This window comes from Rutidosis leptorrhynchoides, chromosome 7, assembly GCF_046630445.1.
Source record: "Rutidosis leptorrhynchoides isolate AG116_Rl617_1_P2 chromosome 7, CSIRO_AGI_Rlap_v1, whole genome shotgun sequence".
NCBI classification, from domain to species: Eukaryota; Viridiplantae; Streptophyta; class Magnoliopsida; order Asterales; family Asteraceae; genus Rutidosis; species Rutidosis leptorrhynchoides.
The window spans coordinates 161,157,187-161,168,208 of NC_092339.1; positions in this window are offsets into that span (position 1 = coordinate 161,157,187).

The window sequence follows — 11,022 nt, forward strand, 5'->3', positions numbered from 1 at the left end:
TTATTGTCATTTATCGTACCTTTTAATTATCGCAATTTTATTTTATCGCACTTTCATTATCGTTATTTACTTTATGCTTTAAATTAAGTTATTTTTAATATTTTACATTAGGTTTTAACTGCGACTTAAGTTTTAAAATCGACAAACCGGTCATTAAACGGTAAAAACCCCCTTTTTATAATAATAATATTTCTTATATATTTTTGTATTTTTACAATTATAGTTTTAAAAAATATAGCGTTAAGCTTGTTTAAAAGTTCCCTGTGGACGAACCGGACTTACTAAAAACTACACTACTGTACGATTAGGTACACTGGATATAAGTGTTGTAGCAAAGTTTAGTATATCCACTCTATAAATAAATAAATCACTTGTGTAAAATTGTATCGTATTTAATAGTATTTCCTTGTAAAAATTAATACTATTTTATATACACCTCGCATAACATCAAGTATTTTTGGCGCCGCTGCCGGGGAACTGTTGCTTAAATGCCGGAAGCGCAATGCTATATATATATATAAAAAAAATTATTAGAGTTTTATTAAGTTTTTATTAAAAATATACGTTTTTTTAAATAAAATATAAAAAATATATAAAAAGAAAAACAAAATATATATATATTTAAGAGTTTGTTACATATATATATATATATATATATAATTATAAAGTTTCTTTATCTTTATTTTTAGTTTTTAAGAATTACGTTTTTATTTAATTTATATAAATATTTATTTATATTAAAAACAGAAAAACAGAAAAAAAAAATATAAAAACACTCGAGGCCCGGTACTGTAGCAGCCCATAACCTGGCCCGAAACCCTAGCTCATGCGATCGCATGAGCCAGAAGGCAAAAGTCCATGCGATCGCATGACTGGTTCTGACACGCCACAGTTGACTGATTACAGCAATAATTACGGAGTATATTATTATTATTATTATTATTAAAACCCTAATTAGGGTTTTATTTTAAATTAATTAAGTTTAGTTTTTATTTAATTTGTATTTTAAGTATTAATAAGTTTTAATAAATTATAAATTAATACTTTTATAAAATAAATAATATAAAAATAATATTTTTATAAAAAATTGTACTTTTTACAACTTTAAGTATATTTTTATATTTTGTATCTTTTTATTTGTTTTAGCGTAATATTTGTAATTTTCGTTCGTATTTAGTTCTAAGTTATAGTTTTTGCCATAGTTATTTTTATTTCTAGATTTTTAGGCTTTGCCGTAAAATCCCTTAAGTGCTTTTTCTTTAGACTATGATTTAGGTGCTTTAGAATTTTGCGACGCCATTTTAAGTTTTTAGTACCTTTTTAAGTTATTGCCATTTGTGACATAGTATTTCTTTTAAGCTTTAATATTTTTAGACGCAACCTTTATTTTTTAGTTTTTAGTTTTTTTTTTAAGTTTCGACGCGCTACTTTCTTAATTTTATTTTTTGACGCCTATTATTTTTCGACCTTTTATTTTTCGACGTTTTCGCGCTCTTTTTCCTTATTATTTTTCGACGCTCTAGTTTTTAGAATATAGAATTTTCTATTTCTTCTCTAAAATTTCTTTAAACTTCAACAAAAAAATATTTTAAGTGGTTAAATTGATAGACATCCAAATTTTCTGCTTCATAGTAATAGTTGGATTTGTTAGTGGCTGAGTTGTGAGCTTCCGATTTAAAGGGTTCTGGCTCCCTGCTGCATCTATTGGCTATTCGAAACGTGGGCAAAAGCAAAAAAGTCTATTATTTTGATAACTTATATAATTTTTATTTTTATAACTAATAGGATATTCAGTGAATGCACCGAGCAAAACGTTCACCACCTTTCATACGTTCACCACCTGTAACTCGATCAAGACATCTAGCCAATATTGTCGCCGTTGATTTTTCTTTAGAATCATCATAAAGTCGAATAAGTACTCCAATTCAAATTTCCGATAATCCATTTTTTGAACCCGACCTCACAATTGAGAATTCGGACAATATTCAGGGACAATTCAGAGATCCTGAACCACTAATCATTCCTCCTGAACCACAAATTACTCATCCAAAAATTGTCGAGGAAGAAACCATTAAGTCAGAATCCTCTATTGATTCAGATTCAACAAATTCAATCATGGAAAATCTAGAACCCCTAAGTATGGAAGACCTAATGAGAGCCACACGTACAGGCCAAGGACACGCTATTATTAAGCCAGACATTAATGCACCAGATTATGAAATTGAATGACAAATCCTACACATGGTAACTAATCAATGCCAATATAGTGGTACACCAAAAGAAGATCCAAACGAACATCTTCGAACCTTTAATAGGATTTGTACTCTATTTAAAATCCGAGAAGTTGAGGATGAACAGATCTATCTCATGTTGTTTCCCTGGACTTTAAAGGGAGAAGCCAAAGATTGGTTTGAATCGTTACCTAAAGGGGCGATTGATACATGGGATGTTTTAGTTGAAAAATTTCTTAAACAATTATTTCCTTCATCTAAAGCTGTGAGACTTCAAGGAGAAATAGTTACGTTCACACAAAAGCCAAATGAAACTCTATATGAGGCGTGGACAAGATTTGGAAAATTGTTAAGAGGATGTCCTCAACATGGTTTAGACACTTATAAAATAGTACAAATATTCTACCAAGGATGCGACATCACTACACGAAAAGACATCGATATAGCAGCTGGTGGTTCCATTATGAAGAAAACCGCAACTAAAGCTTACAAAATCATTGATAACACAGCATCCCACTCACATGAGTGGCATCAAGAAAAAGATATTTTTCGATCATCTAAAGCGGCTAGAGCCGATTCTAGCCATGACTTTGATTCCGTTTCCGCAAAAATAGATGCTTTCGAGAGACGAATGGAAAAGATGACTAAAGATATTCACGCAATACGAATCAGTTGTGAGAAATGCGGTGGACCACACTTAACGAAAGATTATCACATTGAGCAAACGATGGAATAATGAGAGAATGTTTCCTACATGATCCAAAGGCCGAGAAATAATTATCAAAATAATTATCAACCGCCAAGGCCAAACTTCAATCGAAATCAAAACATTCTTTACAATCTAAATGGACCCAACAATAACTCGTATAACCAACAAGGTCCGAATAACCAACCAACTCAAAACAACACTTTCAATCAACAAAGACCTGGCTTATATAAACCACCACAACAAACCGAAGAGAAAAAGCCAAATCTAGAAGAAATGATGGTAAAGCTAATGGAATCTCAAACACAATTTATTACATCTTAAACCCAAATGAATGAGAGGTTTGATCAATCATTAAGAACTCAACAAGCTTCCATTTTGAATCTAGAAAAACACGTAGGTACTCTTGCTAGCATGATGAGTGAGAGGGAATAAGGAAAGCCACCAAGTAATACTAAAGTAAATCCTCGGAATGAGAATGTTAATATGGTTTCAATGAATTCTGAAAAACCAGCATCAGAAGATGGGAACGTTTTTGATGTGAGTAACAATAAAGAAGTTACGCCACCACCACTACCCGAGTATGTAAAGCCAGTGGTGACACCATACAGACCACCCATCCCGTTTCCAAGAAAAGGAGTTGAGTATGAGCAAGTAATAGGTAATAAAGTTTGTGAAACCTCTGGAAAGAAGAAGAAGAATAAGAAAGTACAAGAAACAAAATCCATAAAAGTAAACCCAGTGAAGACAGTTCCACCGAAACCTCCACCCAGGTTGGATGATCCGGGTGAATTTATCGTTCCTTGTCTACTTAGTGATTGTGTCATGTATGATGCACTAGCAGATTTAGGTACAAGTGTGAGTGTTATGCCTCTTTCATTATATAAAAGATTAGGAGTAAGTGAGTTAAGTCCAACGGAAATGAGTGTTCAACTCTTTGATCAAACTGTTAAACACCCAGTTGGAATTGCTGACAACCTACCCGTTCAAGTGGGTAATTTAACCTTTTTAGTCGAATTTATTGTCATTGACATAGAAGAGGACTCAAACATTCCTCTAATTTTAGGTCGACCATTCTTAGCGTCCACCGGGGCGTTATTTGATTTACGAAAAGGTAGAATGACACTTAGTAATGATGAAAAATCGATCACCTTTGTGATTCGGAAGTCTAAATCTCCACCAACCAAAATCGTTGAACCAACAAAAACGATTGGTAAAAACCATATTGATTTACCAACTCCAACGGTAGTGCTTAACAATAATAAAACGCCTAAGTGTGGGGAATATGAAGCAACACCTAATGATGACCTGATAACAAAGAACCCCGTTGTTGATACGAATTTAAATGACTCCGTTATTAATAGTTCAATGAAGAAACTTATTAAACGGATTCGTGATGCTAGAACCATGGGGAACTTTAAGTTATGTAACCGGTTAGTATCCAATCTATCGCCTAAAGAAAAGGCGAAACTAGTTGAATTTGTGGATAATACACAGGAATCCGACCAATGGCTTAAAGTAAAAGTCACAAATATGCAAGTTGATTATGGTTCAAGAAAAATTGACGATGAAGTTAATCACAATTTTGACACCACAGCTACTAAGTGTGGGGAGATTCAATTGTTCTAAAAAGAAAATACTGTCTAGAGTTAGTTGTTCTGTTCCGAGAATGGAATCCGATTGGTCTTTTCCACTAGCAGACACTAAAGAACTAGTTTTCTCCCCCCCATTCTGAATTTTTGTTTTGTAGGTTTTATATTAAATTAATACGCATTTTTAAATTTAATTTTTGTGTGATTTAAAAAAAAACAAAAATTACTTTATTTCATTAAGTTTAAAATTTGATATTTAAAATTCGTCGTGAGTTGAAGACTAGGTCATGGAATCGAAATTGCTTTACCCGAAGGCGGGGCAAAAAATTTTGTTATCATTATTTTTAATTTTATTGATCTAAAGTATACCAAAAAAAAAAAAACTCAAAAATTTTTGCTTTTAAAACAATCACTTTAACGACAAATTTTAAATTTTGTCGAGGGACGGACTATGTAAACATACCGAAATTACCTAAAGTAAAAGGAAACAAAAATTTTAAAAAATTATTCATTTAAATTGTTTTAATAACTAAAGATTTTATAAAACAAAATAATAATAAAAATATTATGTATGTTTGTAGTTTATCTTATGTACAAAACAGGGTAAAATATCGCACTTTCAAAGACTGACATTAAGTTCAGCAAAAGCTACTAATTTTGACGAAAAGACGCAAAATATCAAATGTGATATAAAATAATATGTTTGCATACTCGGTATTTTTAATCACTTTTCTACACTAATCACCCTCAAGAATTTATAATTATAGTCTGATTTCATGCAAATGAGGGCATTGCATGATCTCAAGTGTGGGGAAGGGTTATAAATTCTCTCGGGTTTACACTTAGTTTAATTGCCAAATTTTGTGAAAATTTGAAAAATTTTCAATAAAATGAATTCAAAATCATGTTTATACATATTTATGAACGATAAAACTAGGTGTTAATGCCTAAATTATTGTTACCTCGGAGAGAACATAAATGGAGAAGCAACCTAAAATGCTTGAATTCATTTAAAATGGAATAGAAGAGAATAAAAAGGAAAAGAAAAAAATAAATAAAAGCTAAGTGTGAGAAGAATTTACCAAGTTATTTAAAACACATATCACATATGTTTGTACAAGATTATTACAGGTACTTTTGTTTTGGACGATTTTAATCAGTTTTACCTAATTTACTGTAATATATTTGAAAGAAAGATGGATCTGCACAATGAATCAATTCCATCATTAAAAGGAAGTAAAGTGTTCCGAAAAAGACACGCGCTTCTTGATTTAGGTCAGGAAGTTGTCGTCCAGACCAGTTGTAGAGTCTACGAAAAACCTTGAAAAATTTTCTCGAAAATTAGCTAGAAATCCACGGACCTCAGCATCAAACAGGGTCGCCAAGTGGTCAGACTTATCCTAACCATGAGAGGATCTGTCTCGTAAAATAGGGAGGGCGCCGTGCAAATTAGCTTGATAAAACTAATGAATCAGACCCCAGAAAGGATAATCTCCTTAAAAGATTAAAAATCAGCTTTTAAGCCTGATATTACTCAATCCTTGAGATTGACTTTAAAGATTGAGAATTACAAACTCATGGAATTCAATGATATCTAAACTTGAGCTTGAACGAGAAAATATTTTGATCAAATTACAAACCAATTTATTTTCTGAAAACCCATTTTCAATGCATTCATTACCATTGAACGTAAAATCCTAAGAATTCACCTGGAATTCATTAGGTCACCTGAACCAATTCGGGTGTCAACCGTAAGAACGGTGGTTGCATAGTATGGTCGAAGACAGGACCTTGTGCCAAACTGAAAAATTATAAGGGTGAGCTTTACTATTGCTCCTACCAAGGATAGTAATTGCATCTGACACGTTATAGACCATAATTAAAAGCATGTCACGGGACATTGCCTTAACAGTTGCTTGTTCAACGCTTTCCTTTACAACCGGACAGTAGTTTACCGAAAGGTAATATACGGAGTAAGTATACTGGATGTGTTGCTTTCCCAATACAAGGTTAGCAAGTGGGTGACACAAAACTGCAAGTTTTGAGCTAAAATTTTCAAATCTGAAACCCACCAAACCCACAAAAACATTTTGCAACACCGGTGAAGGGTTATTCCGGAAAACTTATCTAGGGTAAAAGCTAGATTGTATTTTAAAAAGATCAAATGTTTTCATAAAGATCCAATTTCCTTAAGGATCTAAATTTTCATAGTTATGTGGGACTGTAAACCACATCGTTACTACCATTGCTTATACCGCCGTATAGAAATCACTAATGTACAAAGTTTGAAGAATAAAGAAGTGATTCTAGTATTTTTATTTCAAGACTATATTACTTAAGGACAAGCAACGCTCAAGTGTGGGAATATTTGATAATGCTAAAAACGAATATATATTTCATAGCATTATCCCTCAAGAAAGACAAGCTTTTAGTTGCAATTATTCTATTTACAAGTAATATTCGTTTAAATAATAAAAGGTGAAGACAAAAGACAGATTCGACGAATTGAAGACGCAAACGACCAAAAAGCTCAAAAGTACAAAATACAATCAAAGTGGTTCCAATTATTGATAAGAAACGTCTCAAAATTACAAGAGTACAAGACGCGAAACGCAAAGTACAAGATATTAAATTATACGCAATGACGTTCGAAAATCCGGAATCGGGACCAAAGTCAACTCTCAACGCTCGACGCAACGGATCTAAAATTACAAGTCAACTATGCACATGAATATAATATAATATATAATTAATTCTTAAAATTAATATATATATTATATTATATATTATAAACGTCAGCAAGCTAGGAAACAAGCTCTTGTGAGCTGGAAAAAGGGGCCATGCGATCGCATGGCCTGGAAGAACAAATTCCATGCGATTGCATTGCAGTAGGTCGCTGGCCACATCCTATAAATTTCGCAGTTTGGTGATCAGTTTTATATATCTTTCCTCTATCTCTCACTCGTATATATATATATATATATATATATATATATATATATATATATATATATATATATATATATATATATATATATATATATATATATATATATTATAATTTTAATTTTAATTTTAATTCTAATAATAAGGGTATGTTAGCGAATGTTGTAAGAGTGTAAGTCGAAATTCTGTCCGTGTAACGCTACGCTATTTTTAATCATTGTAAGTTATGTTCAACCTTTTTAATTTAATGTCTCGTAACTAAGTTATTATTATGCTTATTTAATGTCGAAGTAATCGTGATGTTGGGCTAAATATTAAAATTGGGTAATTGGGCTTTGTACCATAATTGGGGTTTGGACAAAAGAACGACACTTGTAGAAATTAGACTATGGGCTATTAATGGGCTTTATATTTGTTTAATTAAATGATAGTTTGTTAATTTAATATAAAGATTTACAATTGGAAGTACCTATAAATAACCATATACACTCGATCGGACACGATGGGCGGGATATTTATAAGTACTAATAATCGTTCATTTAACTGGACACGGGAATGAATTAATAGTTAATGGACTTATTAAAACATGGGTGAATTATATACAAGGACACTTGGTATAATTATAGTTTAAGTCCCCAATTAGTTGGAATATTTGACTTCGGATATAAGGATAATTTGACGAGGACACTCGCACTTTATATTTATGACTGATGGACTGTTATGGACAAAAACCAGACGGACATATTGAATAATCCAGGACAAAGGACAATTAACCCATAGTAATAAACTAAAATCAACACGTGAAACATCATGATTACGGAAGTTTAAATAAGCATAATTTATATATTTCATATTTAAATGCACTTTTAATTATCGCACTTTAATTTATTGTCATTTATCGTACCTTTTAATTATCGCAATTTTATTTTATCGCACTTTCATTATCGTTATTTACTTTATGCTTTAAATTAAGTTATTTTTAATATTTTACATTAGGTTTTAACTGCGACTTAAGTTTTAAAATCGACAAACCGGTCATTAAACGGTAAAAACCCCCTTTTTATAATAATAATAATATTTCTTATATATTTTTGTATTTTTACAATTATAGTTTTTAAAAATATAACGTTAAACTTGTTTAAAAGTTCCCTGTGGACGAACCGGACTTACTAAAAACTACATTACTGTACGATTAGGTACACTTCCTATAAGTGTTGTAGCAAGGTTTAGGTATATCCACTCTATAAATAAATAAATCACTTGTGTAAAATTGTATCGTATTTAATAGTATTTCCTTGTAAAAATTAATACTATTTTATATACACCTTGCATAACATCAAAGGTGACTACCTCAAATTAAATGAACAAAGTTGCTGAGAAAATAAGATGATAATCTTGTGATCAAAGATATCCTTGATGGCTTGTAATCCTTGGAGTAGAATCGTAGAATGAACAAAAGTTCGAATAAGATTTCTATCTTGAATTAAGATAGTTATAAGTATATGAATTGAACCAAAGCTTATATATGATTCGTACCTTGATAAAGAGGATTAGATGAGTTAACAAAGTGTTCTTGAAGCTAGTTTATGATCAAAGTGAATGAAGATTTTCTAGTACTTGAAGTATGTGTGTTTAAAGAGTGTTTAAAGAGTAAGAAATGGAGATAATACTTGGAGTTCTTGTGTGTGAGTATTATGAGAGTGAAGGTAAGTTAAATAACTGATATGAATGAGTAAAAAGAGTGTTAAAAGTCATGGTTCATGCATATGGTTAAGAGACTTTATCAAAATTTGGAATATAGCATAATAATGCAAACTAGAAGTTAAATGTTGGTTCCCACAAGTCTCCATCATGTTTATCTTTGTCTTGTGACTCATAGGGCTGCTAAGGAGGCTATAATTAGTATTTCATATTGGTATATACTCATAGTATTTAAGTATGGAAGCTGGGTATGATGCGGGTGTAAATACCGAATGAATACGAATAGAATTCTTGATGGAATTGAATGAGATTATGAGTATAGCTATCTTTGTTGAGTATAAGTATGTTAGTATATATGTTTAAGTCCTTCAAAAGTGTATTAATACATATTAATACAATACATATACATACATTTTAATTTAGAAGTTATTACAACGTTAATCGTTATATATATATGTATGTATATAATCTTGAAGTCTTTAAGTTAGTAATCTCATTTTATGTATATAACCAATTGTTATTATATGTAATGAGATACTTAAATATCATTTTATCAAGTCATAAGTGTATATATATATATATATATATATATATATATATATATATATATATATATATACATCATTATATAATTATTTCGAGTTATGACGTTCGTGAATCGTCAGACAAACTGGGTGGCCAAACATTTGTATAAAATTCATTTCAAATAACCAAATCTTAATGAGTTTGATTGCTTAACATGTTGGAAACATTAATTATGTAAATATTAATCTTCTATATATTAGCGGAAAAATCCGGGTCGTTACAATAAACATGCTTAAAACGTCAACAAAAATGTTGGTGAGTCATAGGTTTAATTTATATATAATAATCATAATATTTAATAAGCCACAAGATTTCATTTAATTAAATGCACAGGATCATTACAACTGCAAAAATCATTCATACGATGAGTCGCTTGGTAACCGACCTTAACATAGAGAACTTAAGATATCTGGCATCATACATTCCACTATTCAAATGTATGACAAGAACTCTTCGAAGTACTAAAGCATTTCCACTATTCGAAAATGGGGGTGGTTGGTGCCCGTAGATCTACCTTTAGGATTCGCGTCAATTAGTGTTTTTCACTAATTCTTATGTTACCAAGCATAATAATAATAAGTACAGATATCCGGTATAACAAATCAATCGTAGAATATAGTTCCATGAACTTGTGCTTATTTTGTAAAACATTTATAAATTTTGCATGTATTCTCATCCCAAAATAATTTAGATAGTAAAAATAGGACTATAACTCACTTGTGATGATTTCTGAATAGATGGTGATAAGACTTGGCCTTTTGACAAATTCACGAACCTAATAATAATATTCTTGTGTCAAGATATATATATATATATATATATATATATATATATATATATATATATATATATATATATATATATATATATATATATATATATATATATATATATATATAATTAATATTCCATACTTATGATACTTGTGATAATTTTAATTGTCCATTGTTAGTAGTCCAACGTTCGTAGTCCAATAGTCCAATAGTCCAATAGTCTAACAGTATAAATATATATATAAATATAAATGCGTATATTGTGTTAGAATTCACTAACACTATAATATATTGTCTTAATATAATAAGACACATAATATGTATATTTTCTGAAGCAATCCGCGACCCATTGTATATATGTCTCAGGCTCGATCACAACTCAAAGTATATAATATTTTGGAATCCACTTCGACCCACAGCTAACTCGAGATTACTGCCAATGGTATCTAATAGTTCGTTCCAATAATATATATAGAAGAAGTCAAAAT